This window comes from Pan troglodytes, chromosome 1, assembly GCF_028858775.2.
Source record: "Pan troglodytes isolate AG18354 chromosome 1, NHGRI_mPanTro3-v2.0_pri, whole genome shotgun sequence".
NCBI classification, from domain to species: Eukaryota; Metazoa; Chordata; class Mammalia; order Primates; family Hominidae; genus Pan; species Pan troglodytes.
Window position 1 is genome coordinate 182,813,938 of NC_072398.2, and position 17,429 is coordinate 182,831,366.

The following is a 17,429-nucleotide window of genomic DNA, read 5'->3' on the forward strand; positions in this document are numbered from 1 at the left end:
CCAAAAAATAGCTGTTCATGATTTGGGGTGGTGCTCAATTTAAGAAGCTTCAGACTCACAGATCTCTTCTGGCAGAGCTCTGTGTTTCAAGAGTAGTGTCCTGTGCTCTCCCCCTGCTTTTCACCAGGCTCCTGCGCCACCTCCCACCACGTGTAGTTCTGCTGTCAGCGAAGGATTTGGGTCTTGGTCTTCCTAAATATCTCTCCACTTCTTGGATTTTCCGTTTACATTTGCAGCTGCTCTTCTGGCCTGAACTCTGTTATCTGACCCTCAGAACTGCCATTTTCCACCACTGTGGTTGTGGGGTTTGGGGAAGACACCACTCCACCAGAAAGCCACCAGTTCACAACATTCACCTCTGCTAGCTGCTGTTTTGCAAAACAAACTGTACTGTAGCTTCTATCAGCTTATTCACACTATCCAAGTTTTTAGAGATTTGTTTTTTTCTAATGTTCCTGCTTCAATACATCTTTTAATGCTTGTCCTTATTTAATACTGACCTGCTTCTCTGTATCTTACACTTAATTGAACATTCAAAGGTCACATGTGTAACAACTGACATTTCCCAGATAGCTCTTCAGAGATTAGCAGTCAGGAACATTTCAAACTTGACCTTTGCCAAGCTGAGTGTGCCCAGTTATTCAACTGTTTCTCATGGGCGTAATTTGAGTTTCTGAAAATCTCTTCAACTTTATCTAAAAGGTATTGGTGAATCAGTTGGAATAAATAATTTTTAAGGATGCAGAGTTAGTTTTATAATAGTAATTATTACATCATCATTAGAGGCTAACATTTATTGTATTTTTACTACTGAAAAACTCCTCACCAACAGATTTACAGAAATCAGTGCATTTAACCTCCATAATACACTTTGAGTTAAATATTATTACCACTCCAATTTCTATATTATGAAAATAAACCCATCAACGTTAACTATCGCACCTAAAATCACACAGCTAGTAATGGTAGGAAACAAGATCGATTATAAGCCATATAGACACTGTATCCCATATTTTAACCACTAAGTTACACTGTGCCTATGCTACTCCAGTGGTGGAGTGGCATCACTTGTGGTAGTAAGCCCCACACCATAGGCTATTTTATGGACAGACTAGATAGCCAAATGATGTTGCTATGGTGCGTGCTAAAGAATATTTTTAATATTATGTTGTTGAAAACCCTTTCACTCATGAGAGTCGTATATCCAAAGCTCATATGATCTTTTAGGCAGTTCAGAGGTCTCCAGAACTATTGTACTCCCAGACTCTTTCAAGCCCACGTGAAATGATAACAATCGGAGCATAACTCCATCTAGTGCTCTAATGAGGCCCATTTACTGATGGGCTAGATAGAGAGAAAGAAGGATGAGTTGTTTTTCTCCAGACCTGTTTAGCCTCAACCCAAACCTATCCCATCCTAGAAACAGCCGTTCTTCTTGTCTCTGTCACCCACAGCTCTCTGATCTTTAGACCTAAGCCTTAGCCCAAATCTAAATGAATTCAGTGGGATGGCATCAAAACATACCTCTTGATTTCTTGACACATTGTGCCCCAATCAAAAGTGCCTCCACACCAATAACTAACAATTACAATATCTCTTCTTCTTCAGGTAACTGGTGTGACTAGAATTCTCCCTGCCTGATAGGCATTGGGATAGTCTTCTTTTCAATGTGTGTAATTGTTGGACTCATTATCGGTTTGCATCGCAGAAACAGAGGTATGTGGATTAAAAGGATGGGAACGTCCTGAAAATATCTCATTTCCTAAATGCCCATTCTCTGGTAAGACGTTTAGCCAAAGAGCAGTAATGCTTGTTTGAACTACAGGAATAATACCTACTTGGACCTCATGTCCTAGAGTTTGGAATCCAACTTCCTAAAATTTGTGGGCTTAATGCTACAAACTGCTGATATTTCTGTTCCTAGGAAAAGAAAATATTTCTTTTAGTTGATAGCTTTATTTTTGCCAAACATTGGCCGTCACATCATCAAATAAATTATGTCAATTTTTACTGTACTTTTAGCCTAGAAGGGGTAATAATTCAGTATATCTTAAACTTTTTAGGTCATAGGTATTTTTTCAGATATCAGTGTAAATCACAGGACACTCCTCTCAAAATTATTCACATGTTCACACACATTTTGCTAAATTTCATGGTCTGCATGGACACCTGAAACTGATTCTTTTCCTTTTTGGTAAAATGGGAATGGTAATTGTGAAAATGTTGGGATAGCTGAACCCAACATGTTTGACATGTGTGCTCAGCTTTATCTTTGAGGTCCCTATGGAAATGACATATGCAAGGCAATAATCAGCCAGATAAAATAATTCTTCTTCTTCTTCATAAGCTTGAGCTATAGCCAGAAATCACAATTAGAAGTTATAAAGCAGGCCTGGACTCTTCAGAGGGTTTTGTTCAATAGTTTTCTCCTGTGAAATGAAGACACAAGTGGCCTTAAACCAAATTAGGGTTAAAGTGCTTTTTATATTTTACTCCAAAAATGTCCATACCTGAGCCAGTGAATATTTACTGTGTTAGTAGACTAAATTGCACATTCACCTTTACCAGAAGAAAAGGAGCAAAGTGATTTGATATTAGTTAATATACATTACATGCTTATTATATGCTCTAAGAGTTGTATACAGATTAATATATTCAATCTTTAGTGAAAGAGATGTTATAGTTGACAAATTCTGGTACAAAAGGAAGCTAAATATCTTATCTAAGATGACATAGCTAAATAATGGCAGAGCCAGGATCCCAACTCAGGCACTTACATGCCTTCACCGTGTGTTTCAACAATCTTAGTATATGGTTTTAAGAGAAAATAGAAAAAAATATTATAAATGCATCATGAAATTGAGACATAATGCATTCTAAATTCAAGTTCTTGTCAATATATGTTTTACAGATATTTTCTTCCACTCTGTGGGATACATTCTCCCACAAAGTATTCTCAAAAGCAGAAAATTTTATTTTTGTGGTAAAATCTATGTAACATAAAATGTACTATTGTAGCCATTTTTAAGTGGACATTTTGGACACACAGAGTACATTCACATTGTTGTGCACCCATCACCACCATTCACCTGATCTTTTCATCTTACAAAATCGAAACTGTATACATCAAACAATAATTCCCTATTTGCCCTTCTCTCCAAGCCCTGGCACCCCACATTCTACTTTTGGTCTCTATGATTTTCAGTACTCTAAGTTACTCATATAAGTGGAATTATAGAAATATTTGCCTTTTTATAGCAGACTTATTTCACTCAGCATAACATAATCAATGCTCATCCATACTATAACGCATTGCAGAATTCCATTCCTTTTTAGACTAATGTTCCATTTTACAAATATAGCACATTTTGCTTCTCCATTCATCCATCGATTGGGATTTGTGTTGCTTCCATATCTCAGCTATTATGTATAATGCTACTATAAATAAGAGTGTACAAATATCTCCTCAAGATTTTGCTTTTAATTCCTTTTGGGTATATACCCAGAGTGGAACTGATGGCTCATATGGTAATTCTATTCTGAATTTTTTGAGGAACCACCATATGGTTTTCCCCAGTGGCTGTACCCTTTCACATTCCTACTAAAAGTGCACAGGAGTTTTCATTTCTTTATATATTTGCCAACGCTTGCAGGTATGTACGTATGTGTGTATGTATATATATAATATTGTATAGAGATAATATATTTATGAAATATATATATACACACATACACTATCCAAATACTTCCATTTGCATAGCATATGTGTGTATATATGTATATATAAACTATATATAAAATGTGTATTTATATAATACACATAAATATATATTATGTATGTGTAATATATTAATTATATATATATTATCCCAATGCATGTGGTTTCTCATTATAGTTTTTATTCGCATTTGCCTAATGATTGGCATATTGGGCATCTTTTCATGTACCTATTGGCTGCTTACATATATTCTTTGGAGAAATGTCTATTCAATTCATGTGCTCATTTTTGAAAAGGGTTGTGTGTCTTTTGTTGTTGACTTTTCAGATTTCTCAACATATTCTGGATATTAATTCCTTATCAGATGTAAGATTTTCAAATAATTTCTCCTACTGTGTGGTTGCATTTTTACTTGGTGAATGATGACTTTTTGAGGCACAATTTAAAGAATTTTTCAAGCAGTCCAATGTCTGAATGTCTATTATTTCTTTCATTGTTGTGCTTTTGGTTTCATGTTAAAGAAATCATCACTAAATCCAAGTCAAGAAGCTTTTACCCTATGTTTTCTTTTAAGAATTGTCTTACTGTATGCTTTTGATCTACTTTCTGTTAATTTTTGAATATGGTATTATATAAGGGTCCAACTTCATTCTTCATGTGGATATCCAGTTTTTCCAGAATCATTTATTGAAATGACTCTCCTTTTCCCAGTGAATGCTCTTAGCACCCATGTCAAAGATTCTTTAACCATTTTGTAAAGGTTTATTTCTGGGCTCTATTATATTCCAATGGTCTATGTTTCTTTTTCTATGTCAGTATCACACTGTTTTGATTACTGTAGCTTTGTAGTAGGTCTGGAATTAGAAAGTGTGAGTCTTCTGGCTTTGTTATTTTACTTTTTAAAAATTGAATCCAATATATTACATTTTTATGGGGTACATGTGGTATTTTGTGTGTAATAATCAAGTCAGGGTTTGTGACAGGTCCATCACTTTGAGTATTTATCATTTGTATCTGTTGAGAACAATTTATCTCTTCAGCTACTTTAAAACATATAATACATTGTTATTGACCCTACTCTGTAGTTGAGCAATAGAACTTATACCTTTTATTTACGAGCACGTGCGTGCCCATTAAGCTACCTCTCTTAATTCCCCCTTGAATCCCCTCATCCCAGCCTCTAGTATCTATCATTCTTCTCTCTACATTTATAAGCAAACTTTTTTAGCTCCCACATATAAGTGAAAACATGCAATATTTGTCTTTCTGTGCCTGAGTTATTTCACTTAACATAATAACCTCCAGTTCCATACAACTTTCTGCAAATAACATGATTTTCTTCTTTTTAATTGCCAAATGCTATTCCATTGTGTATATGTACCACATTTTCTTTATCCATTCACCCACTGTTGGACACTTAGGTTGATTGTATATCTTTGCTATTGTGAATTGTGCTACAATAAATATACATGTATAGTTATTCCTTTGATAGGCTGATTTCTATGCTTTTGTATAGATACCACATAGCGAGGTTGATGAATTTATTTTTAGTTTTTTGAAAAATCTCCATACTGTTTTCCACAATGGTCATACTAATTTACATTCCCACCAACAGTGTATGAGTTCTCTTTTCTCCACATCCTTATAAGCATCTGTTATTTATTTATTTATTTATTTATTTATTTATTTATTTTATTTTTTAATAGTAGTCATTTTAACTTGGGTAAGATGATCTCTCACTGTGGTTTTGTTGTGCATTTCCTTGATGATTAGTGACGTTGAGCACTACTGATGAAAGACAAATAAATGGAAAGAAATCTCATGCTCATGGACTAGAAGAATTAATCTTGTTAAAATGACCATACTGCCCAAAGCAATGTATGAATTTGGTGAAATTCCTATCAAAATACCATTAACATTTTTCACAAGAATGGAAGAAATAATTCTAAAATTTTCATGGAACCAAAAAAGAGCCAGCATAACTAAAGCAATTGTGAGCAAAACAAACAAAACTGGAGGTATCATACTGCCTGACTTCAAAATATATTACAAGGATATAATAACCAAAACAGCATGGTACTGGGATAAAAATATACACATTGACCAATGGAACAGAACAGAAAACTCAGAAATAAGTCTACTTACATACAGCCAACTGATTTTTGACAAAAGCACCAAGAACATACACTGGCAAAAGGACACTCTCTTAAAAACCAAATATCAATATGCAGAGGAATGAAACTGGACTGTTATCTCTTAACATGTACACAAATCAACTGAAGATGAAATCAAAGACGTAAATGTAAGATCTTAAATATATTCTACAAGAAAACATAGGGGAAACACTTCACAACATTAGTCTAGGCAAATATTTTATGACTATGATCTCAAAAGCACAGGCAATTAAAATAAAAATAGGCAAATGGGACTATATTAAACTAAAAATCTCCCATGCCACAAAACAAACAATCAACAGAAGAAAGAAACAACATGTTGAATGGGAGAAAATACTTGCAAACCATTAATCCAACAAGAGACTAATCTCCAGGATATACAATGAACTCAAGCAATTCTCTAATAATAATAACTATTATTACTATTATTTCACTAAAAAGTGGAAAAAGTCATGGCTAGACAATTCTCTTTTCTTTCTCCAAGGTTAAATTGTATGTTAGGTTTGGGAGTACATGTGAAGGCTTGTTACATCGGTAAACACGTGTCACTGGGGTTTATTGTACATATATCATCACCTGGATATCAAGCCCAGTACCCAGCCATTATCTTTCCTGCTCTTCTTCCTCCTCTCACCCTCCACCCTCAAGTAGACCCCATTATCTGTTGTTTCCTTCTTTGTGTTCGTAAGTTCTTATCACTTAGCTCCCATTTATAAATAAAAACATGTGGTATTTGATTTTCTGTTCCTCCATTAGTTTACTAAGTATAATAGCCTCAAGCTTGATCCATGTTCCTGCAAAGGACATGATCTCACTCATTTTTTTGGCTGCACAGTATTCCATGGTGTATATGTACCACGTTTTCTTTATCCAATCTGTCATTGATGAGCATTTAGGTTAATTCCATGTCTTTCCTATTGTGAATATCGTGGCAGTGAACATTCCTGTGTGTGTGTCTTTATGGTAGAATTATTTATATTCTTCTGGGTATATACCCAGTAATGGGATTTCTGAGTCTAATGGTAGTTCTTTTTTTTTTTTTTTTTTTTAGCTCTTTGAGGAATCACCATACTGCTTTCCACAATGCTTGAACTAATTTACACTCCCAACACTCCCACCGACAGTGTGTAAATATTCCCTTTTCTCCACAACCTTGCCAGCATCTATTATTTTTTGACTTTTTTTTATTATAGCCATTCTCTGACTGGTGTGAGATGATATCTCATTGTGGTTTTGATTTGCATTTCTCTAAAAACTTAGTGATATTGAGTTTTTTTTTCATATGCTTGTTAGTCACATGTATGCTTCTTTTGAGAAGTACATGTCCTTTCCCCACTTTTTAATTGAGTTGGTTGTTTTTCTCTTGTAAATTTGTTTAAGTTCCTTATAGACACTGCATAGTAGACCTTTGTTAGATGCATAGTTTGCAAATATTTTCTCTCATTCTGTAGGTTGTCTCTTCACTCTGTTGATAGTTTCTTTTGCTGAACGGAAGCTCCTAAGTTTAATTAGATCCTACTTGTAAATTATTGCTTTTGTTGCAATTGCTTTTGGTGTCTTTGTCATGAAATCTGTGCCTTCTCCAGTGTCCAGGATGGTAGTGCCTAGGTTGTCTTCTGGGGTTTTTATAATTTTGGATTTTATATTTAAGTCTTTAATCTATCTTGAGTTGAATTTTGTATATGGCATAAAGAAGGAGTCCAGCTTCAATGTTCTGCATATGGCTAGCCAGTTATTCTAGCACCATTTATTGAATAAGGATTCTTTTCCTCATTGCTTGCTTTTATCAGTTTTGTTGAAGATCAGGATGATCACAGATGTGTAACATTACTTCTGGGCTAATTTTTCTGTTCTATTGGTCTATATACCTGTTTTTATAGCAGTACTATGTTGTTTTGGTTACTGTAGCCTTATAGTATAGTTTGAAATCAGGTAATATAATGCCTCCAGTTTTGTTCTTGTTGCTTAGGATTGCCTTGGCCAATTGGGCTCTTTTTTGAATCCATATGGATTTTAAAATATTTTTTTCTAGCTCTGTGAAGAATAATGATGATATTTTGATGAAAATTGCATTGAATCTGTACATTTCATTGGGCAGTATAGCCATTTTAATTATATTGATTCTTCCTATCACACGGAATTTTTAAAATTTGTTTGTGTCTTCTCTGAATTCTCTGAGCAGTTTTTTTTTTTTGTAATTCTCATTGTAGAGATCTTTCATCTCCCTGGTGAGTTGTATTCCATTCTTTTTGTGGCAATTGTGAATGGGATTACCTTTCTGATTTGGCTCTTGGTTTGGCTGTTGGTGTAGAGGAATACTAGTGACTGTTGTACATTGATTTGGTATCCTATAACTTTGTTGAAGTTGTTCATCAGCTCAAAAAGCTTTTGGGCCAAGATTGTGGGCTTTTCTAGATATAGAATCATGTCATTTGCAAACAGGGAGAGTTTGGCTTCCTCTCTTTCTATATGGATGTGCTTTAGTTTTTTCTCTTGCCTGATTGCTCTGACTAGGACTTCCAATACCATGTTGAATAGAAATGGTGAGAGAGAGCATCCTTACCTGTGCCAGTTTTCAAGGGGAATGTTCCTAGCTTTTGTTTATTCAGTATAATGTTGGCTTGGGTTTGTCACAGATGGCTCTTATTATTTTGAGGTATGTTTCTTCAATACCTAGTTTATTGAGAGTTTTTTAAATGACGTGTTGAATTTTACTGAAAGCCTTTTCTACATCTATTTAGATAATCATGTGGTTTTTGTCTTAAGTTCTGTTTATGTGATAAATCACATTATTGATTTGTGTATGTTGAACCAATATTACATTCCAGGAGAAAAGCCTAGTTGATCATGGTGGATAAGCTTTTTGATGTGCTGGTGGATCTGATTTGCAGTATTTTCTTGAGGACTTTTGACTCAATGTTAATAAAAGACATTGGCCTGGTCTGTTTTGTTGTTGTTGTGTCTCTGCCAGGTTTTAGTATCAAGATGATGCTGTCATTATAAAATGAGTTGGGGAGAGATCCCTCCTCCACAAGTTTTGCAGTTGTTTCTGTAGGAATGGTGCCAGGTCTTTTTTGTACAGCCGGCAGAATTTGCTTGTGAATCCATCAGGCCCTGAGCTTTTTTTTTGGTTGATAGGCTATTTATTACTGATTCAATTTTAGAGCTCATTATCGATCTGTTCAGGGAATCAATTTCTTTCTGGCCCAGTCTTGAGTGGGTGTATGTGTCCAGAAATTTATTAATCTCTTCTAGGTTTTTTGTTTGTAGAGGTGCTCATAGTTTCTGATGGTTGTTTTTATTTATGTGGGGTCAGTAGTAACATTCCCTTTATCATTTTTAATTGTATTTGTTTGAATCTTCTCTATTTTCTTCTTTATTAGTCTCTATAGTTAGTGGCCTACTTTATTAATTTTGTTTAAAAAAAACCCTCCTGATTCATTGATGTTTGGAATGTTTTGTGGGTCTCTATTTCCTTCAGTTCAGCTCTGATTTTTGTTACTTCTCATCTTCTGCTAGCTTTGGGGTTGATTTGCTCTCGCTTCTCTAATTCTTTCAGTTGTAAAGTTAGGTTGTGAATTTAGATCTAACTTTTTGATGTGGGCATTTAGTGCTATGAATTTCCTTCTGAACACTGCCTTAGCTGTGTCCCAGAGATTCTGGTATGTTGTATCTCGGGTCTCATTCTCATTCAGGATCATGTTGTTTAATTTCTATGTAATCGCATGGTTTCGAGCAATTTTCAGTCCTGACTTCTCTTTCTATTGTGCTGTGGCCCGAGACTGTTTTTGGTATAATTTTTTTTTTTTTACATTTGTTGAGGACGGTTTTATGTCCAATTATGTGGTCGATTTTAGAGGATGTGACATGTGGTGATGAGAAAAATGTATATTCTGCTGTTTTGTGGGGTAGAGTTCCATAAAGGTCTATCAGATCCATTTAGTTCAATGTTGAGTTTAGTTCCTGAATATCCTTGTTAATTTTCTGCCTTGATGATCTAATACTTCAGTGAACTATTGAAGTCTACCACTATTATTGTGTGGGAGCCTATGTCATTTTGTAAGTCTCTTAGAACTTCCTTTATGAATCTTAATGCTCCTGTGTTGATTCATATATATTTATGATAGTTAGGTCTTCATGTTGAATTGAACCCTTTACCATTTTTTTAATGCCCTTCTTTGTCTTTTTGGTCTTATTGGTTTGAAATCCATTTTGTCTGAAATTAGGATTGCAACCCCTGCTTTTTTTCTGGTTTTCATTTGCTTGATAGATTTTCCTTCATCCCTTTATTTTTAGCTCATGGGTGTCATTATATGTGAGCTGGGTCTCTTGAAGACACCATAGCATTAGGTCTTGGTTCTTTATTCAGCTTGCTATTCTGTCCCTTTTAAGTGGGGACATTTAGCCTGTTTACATCAAGGTTAGTACTGATATATTGAATTTGATCCTATCATTGTGCTGTTAGCTGATTATTATGTTGGCTTGTTTCTGTGGCTGTTTTACAGTGACTCTGGTCTTTGTGTTAAAGCACGTTTTTGTATTAGCTGGTAGCAGTCTTTTCTTTCCATATTTAGTTGTCCTTTCAACATCTCTTGTAAAGCAGGGCTGGTGATAATAAATTCTCTTAACATTTGTGTCTCTGAAAAGGATTTTATTTCTCTTTCACTTAGGAAGCTTAGCTGAACTGGACATGACATTCTTGAAGGAAGATTTTTTTTTAAGAATGTTGAATATAGGTCCCCAATCTCTTCTGACTTGTAAGGTTTCAGCTGAGAGTTCTGCATTAGCCTGATAAGATTCCCTTTGTAGGTGACCTGCTCTCTCTCTAGCTGCCTTTAACATTATTTCTTTGATTTCAACCCTGAAAAATCTGATGATTATGTGTCTTAGTTATGATCTTCCTGTGTAGAATCTTAAAGGAGTTCTCTGTATTTCCTGATTTTGACTATTGGCTTCTCTAGCAAGGATGGGGAAGTTTTCACGAATGATATTCTAAAATATGTTTTCCAAGTTGTTTGCTTTCTCCTTCCCTTTTTCAGGATGCCAGTGATTCTCAGATTTGGTCTCTAAATAATCCCATATTTCTTAGATATTTTGCTTATTTCTTTTTATTGCTTTTCTTTATTTTTGTGTGTCTTATTTCAGATAACCTGTCTGCAAGTTCTGAGATTCTTTCCTCACTTTGGTTTATTCTACTGTTAATACTTGTGATTGCATTGTCAAATTCTTATATTGTGTTATTAAGCTCTGTCAGACCTGTTAGCTTCTTTTTTATACTGCCTAGTTCATCCTTCAACTCCAGTATCACTTTATTTTGACACTTTTTTTTTTTTTAGATTGGGCTTTACCATCCTTCTGAATCTCAATTATCTTTATTCCTATCCATATTCTGAATTCTATTTCTGTCATCCCAGCCAGTTCAGCCTAGTGAAGAACTCTTTTTTACTTTTTCTCTCTTTTTTTTTTTTTTTTTGAGATGGAGTCTCGCTCTTTCGCCCAGGCCGGACGGCAGTGGCGCTATCTCGGCTCACTGCAACCTCCGCCTCCCGGGGTGAAGAACTCTTGCTGGAGACCTGGCGTTGGAGGGCATACAACACTCTGGCCATTTGAGTTACTGGAGTTCTTGTGTTGGTTCTTTCTCACTCTGCGTGTGGGTGTTCCTTTGACTGCAATATAGATTGAGTACAGTCAAGACATCTTTTCTGGATGTTTTCACTGGACCAGGTCTTTTTGTAGGGTCTTTATTTGAAGCTGACTTATTGCCTCTTGTTTCAGAGTTGGGGAATGTTAGCCAGGTATTTTTGATGTTGAAGCTTTGGGGTGTGATCCAGCAGGTGGCATGTAGGCTTATTGATCAGTTGGTAGACTCTTTCTTGGCTGTGTGTCTCCCCCACGTTTCCTCACAGTTGCATCCTGAATGTCACCTCAGATGGAAAGGGAGGGTGTTGCAACAGCAGAGGAGATGCAACAACAATGGTTTCCCTTTCGGCGCCTGCACCTTTTGATTAGAAGCAGCGATGAGTGATCAGGCAACAGATCACCAATATTTAGAGGAAAGAGTTCTTTTTGCCTGCTGTAGCTGTTGCAATCTATGTGCGGCCTGCTCCAGGAGCACACACACAACTGTCTACCAAGAGGATAGGGATAGGGAATGGGTTGCTGCTGTGCTAAAAGCTGAAATTCGCTGTAATTAACTACAGTTTAGTATCCAAGACTTCCCCTGGTAGTTGCAAACTTTCAATACACTCCAGAGATTCCAAGTTTACATCACACAGATTCTGCTGATGTAATTTTTATTTACATGAGAAGGTTCTTTCTACTCTTTCATCTTTCCAGAATCTCCTCTATTGGCTTTTAATATGTTCTTTGCACTGCAGTCAGAATAAGCCTCTATGTGTCTATAGGATCTTGGCACTTTGTTCAAAATACTTCAGTGAACTTCTGTTGTTCACATAGTGAGCTCATTGCTCATTGCTTAAGCTGGTTTTCAAAGCCCTAAATGGTCTGATCCTGATTATTTCTTACTGATACATTGGATAAATACTTCTGACTATAAATTCTTTTGAAAATACAAACCTTAGACAAATTAAACAGAGTTTAATTGAGTAAAGAACAATTAATCAGGCAACCTTCTAAACCATAATAAGTTCAGAGAGACTCCAGTGCTGCTGTTACTGGTGGAGGGTCTTGACTATGAGTCATCCAGGTTCTTGACTTATTGAACAAGGAATTGGACAAAACACAGAAACAAAGCAACGAAAGAACAAAGACATGAATGCACAGATTTACTGAAGCAAAAGTACATGCCACAGAGTGGGAGCAGGCTTGAGCAAGAGGCTCAAGAGCCCCATTTGCAATGTTCCTTGGGTTTTTATTAAGCTAGAAGAATTTGGTAACACCCCTAGGTACTTTTTAGAGGCTTTCAGTTGATTACACCTTATGCAAATGAAGGATTCACCCACAGCCAACCAGAGGCTGAAATGGGGGCTTGGCCCATGGCCAGTAAGAGGCTGAAGTTTTTCTTCAGTTTAATTCGAAGAAGCCAGCCATGGGTTGGCCTTAGGCTCCCTGTCTCCAGACTCTATTCTATCTCATTTCCCCTGAGAGATGTGAGCCCCATATATTTTTATGGGAGGCAGAGAGACCAATGGTCTTTCTTCTGTAACTGCTTCATGCTGATTTGTATGCAGTCCCTACCTATTGAGGATCACAAAACGCTCTCCCTTCTCTGTCTAATGAAGACAGTGTGACCTCTCAATGACCAGGGCCATTATCTGAAACTGGCTGGTAGCTCTTCTGCATGATCACTTGAAGCTTAATGGTCTCTAGGTGAGAAGAAATAAATGTGGTTAAAAGATTTACAAACATGGTCTATAAATCATTGCAACTATAATTATTAATAATGGGCCAACTAAGGGAAGGAGCTCCATAACTCAGACAGCTGTCAACATATTTTAGAGACCTGGTCAGCTAATTTTTGGGTGGCATCTCTTACTAATCCTGATAGGTTGACATAAAAACAGCATTCTTCCTCTAGGAAAAGACATATGCCACCTTTTTCAGCAGTTAGGAGATCCAGTTCCCTTCTATTTTGTAAAGCAACCACTTAGCCTTTCTCGTTGTATGTAGCAGAACAGAAAAGCATAGTTGTGGGTGTGCTCACTAAAATATTAGGCCTAGAACCCAGGCCAACCACCTACTTCTCAAAGAAATTGGACAGAGTGGCCTTAGGGTGGCCAAGCTGCCTGTGGGCAATAGTAGCCACTGCTATTTTTGTGGAAGAAACCACTAAAATCACCCTGGGTCAACCACTGGATGTGTTAACCCCACATCAAGTAAGGTCAGTCCTAGAAATAAAAGGACACATCTGGATGAGAGGGGAAAGGTTAATCAAATACCAGCCCATGGTCCTAGACAATCCAGATATGAGAAGGGCTAAGTGAGTTTCAGGATACCAACTGGTGGAACCTGGCTGAGAGCCTGTTTTAACTTGGTGAAGGCTCCCTTCATTTCTGGGGTCCACTCCATTGACTTATTTTCTGCCTCCCTTGTTGCTTCATAAAGTGGTTTTGCTATGAGCCCCAAATTTGGAACTTATAGTTTTTATACATCAAAGGAAAAGTTCTAAAACCAACTCAAACCATTGATTCAATTGACTGACCCTGGAAACAAACACTACTCAAACATTTCCACTCTCATCCACCTCTCCAAAAAACAAAATATATAATGTACTTTCTCTGTTTATATCATATAAAACTAAGTCTTTTATTTTTTTTAGCTCTCTAGATCACCAGAGGCAAGCAAAACCAACCAAATTCCAAATAGCTGGCAGCTCCATCAATTTCTGCACACCAAACAAAGATAGCCTAGGAATTCAAGATAAAGGGAAAAAATATTGACTTGCTAGAAATGCACAGGAAATGAAATAACCATTCAGAGAACCAAATGAAAGCCTTCCATCAGAAACTAAAAAAAAAAAATCAATGATTTTATATAAATATATATGCATACACAAGCAAAACGCCAAACAGAACAAACAGCAAACAAATGAAAATGAGAAGCAAAAACAAATAAACAGAAAACCAACCATCAACCTTTTTCCTACTCTGTCTACTCTGGAGGCTACAGTGTTACTCAGAGCCCCCCACAAAACATGTAGTGAATACTTTATTCCTGTTATACAATTCAATATTATTAAGTCCACTGATATTAGCATACATCCTATGCAATCAAGAAATTTACTCTAGGCACATGACCAGTAAGTACTCTAGTGCCAGCACTATCCATGCAAAACAGCAGACATAATGTGAAGCAATGTAAGCATGTACATTAAGGCCGGCTTCATGCTTAACTATATTAAAAAAGAATTGTCAAACTGCCAATGTATTTCTTTACAATATTTCTTATTTTAATTTACTTAAGACTCAGAGCTTTAACTGTGAAAATGTTAATTAGCCATACTTCTCCAATTCTCTATCAGGTTTTAGAGAATATTTTATTATCTAAAATGTTTCAACTTTTTAGTTTCTCTGTATGTGCATGAAGATAAACACACAGAAAAACAGAAAAAAAAAACTATGTATGACATACAGATCATCCACAACATGCCTGAGCTTTCCATTAAGTCCCAGATTTCCTCTACTCCTCCTTCTCCTCCTTCTTCCTTCTTCCTTCTTTCTTCTTCTTCTTCCCATTTTACTCCAGGAGAAGAAAATCTACCATGGAAGATCCTTCCTCATACGAAATTATTAACTTTATATCCTTCCTTATAAAAAATACATCTTCATATAATAACTTTCTTCACATCTCTCTCCCTTACTTACAAGCTCCTTATTACTTTGTTTCAAAACCTTTTTAAAGTCCATAATTTTAATTAACTTTTAGATAACTTCGGAGTTACACAAAATTATTATTTTTTACTAATAACATAAATTTGGGCACATTTTATATATAGAATTATGTGTTAACTATAATTCTTATCCTTAGTAACATTAAATTTTGGTGAAACCTAAAAAGAAATCCTGAACTATCAGATATGATCATTTTTATAGATGAGAACAATTTCACAATTTTAGAGACATATTTCCTCATATCACAATCCTTTTGAAACTGGAAATAACCCAGATATCCAATAAGCATAAAAATAATTTTAGAATTTTAATTTACACAAAAGTTCACCTAAAACATTTATCCCATTTACATGTACTCAATTTTTTTCATTTTTAACAGTTTATCTAGATTACTTCTGAAAACCGAGATATTAGACACCATCATTTAAGGTTAGTTATTTTCTTGTTAACCATTTTTTTAAAATAGCCAATGAACATCATATGCTCACCTAAATAAAAGCCTCAAAGTTAAATACGTAGGTATTTTTGCTGATAACTCGAAAAATTTAGCTAACAACATTAAACTATTCTCATTTGTCAAAGAAGGCACACAAATCAAGATGATTTTGTTTTGGCTGAGTTAATAGGTTTATTACCTTCTATGCCAAACACTGACAACTCAAAATATCTAGCAAAGACATATATAAAACCCAGAAAAAATGTATGTTTACAATTCTGAAGACATTTCTATTTTTATTTTACTGATAATTTTAAAACCAGCTTGTTCAGTAAAGATATACTTTACTGAAGATATACTTAAGATACTTAAGTCATATGAACTTGAAAATTGCTTGCACTTATTTACTTAGTTTATGAGTGCTCTTCTGCTTACAAGCCAATTTGGTAGCCACAACAATAAGTGTACATACAAATAAACACATCTAGACATGTATACACACACAAAAATGAAGATCCAGTAGCTTTTGCCTTGGAACTTTAGCCGTAAGATAACAACACAAGCTCACCAGTTTTACATGGTTACACTTTGTTTGCCCCAATAGGTAATCCCACAAAGACTGTGAATCAAAATTTTAGGTAAAGCAGCTTCTATGAAAGTTTGATTTTTAAAGGCCAAACCTCCCTAGACTCCAAAGAACACTGAGGACCAACAGCACCAAAAGAGAGCATCACAGTTGCATAGGGTGTAACTCTATGCACAGCCCAACCCTGCTTAGAACAGCAGCACAAAAGTCTGGATATGTGCAACTTCATTCCACTTTCCCATTCAACAGCAAACTCCAGATTCCTAACAATATTGAAGCCAAACAGTACTGCAAAAGAGTATCAAGCATTTCCTGCTTAGATTATCAGGGTCAAACTGATTCCAATGGTTGAGGATGCAGCCAAGTGCAGAATCAGGTAGAATAGATGCAGTGTTTCCCATGATGGTAAGGAATAAAAAAGATTCTAAGAAAAAAAGCCTAAGGAGGGCTTATTTATTGACCCAAAGTTTCTGCCTGGGGTGTCCCTCTGGGGAAGTCTTTGGTTTCACATTGGACCCCCAGGTGTACCCTTTTAGGGTCCCATCTTAGATTTTCAGATGTCTCTGACCTTAGGTGGGCAACAGCACCACTTTGTATGTTTTCCCTTCAGAGGCAATGGCCAACTATGATCTTTCCTTTGGTTCCTGGATCTCATCTCTGGCCTTTAACATCCCACCAATTTAGATGGGCCACATCTTCTGGCAGTTTTTTGCAGGACTAAGGAGGTTCCCAAACATCACAGAGTTGACAGTACCAAGGTTTGTGGGGTGTCTCCATGAAGGAAGATTCCAGGGGTTATATCAACGATTGGGGTTGAGAATTTATTTGGGGTCCATGGCAAGCAAATTGATGCTGAAGAAATGTCCATCAAGCTTGGGGTCCCATCAATGGAGGTTCAGGATGTAGAACATATTCTAATGCTTGTGGTCCCCAAAGGCCCTCAGCCAGTTGAATAGATCAAGTAGAAGGGAGGTCTAAGAAACATTATCTTTTGCTGTTATGGGCTAACTCTATAAATAATTTAGCATAAGAAAAGAGAATTTAAGTTGCCCAAAACATGTGTGAGTTCACCCTGGATGAGCTGCTACCCCCATTGCCTCACCCAGGAGCACAAGGGGTTGGGGATTTCCCTTTTCTAGCCAAGGGAAGCCATGACAGACGGTAC

General features: G+C 36.1%; 1 pseudogene; it reads left to right on the forward strand.

The window, feature by feature from the left end:
- Positions 1-17,429, forward strand: part of LOC100614986 (putative selection and upkeep of intraepithelial T-cells protein 1 homolog) — a 109,577-nt pseudogene that overhangs the window by 21,952 nt on the left and 70,196 nt on the right.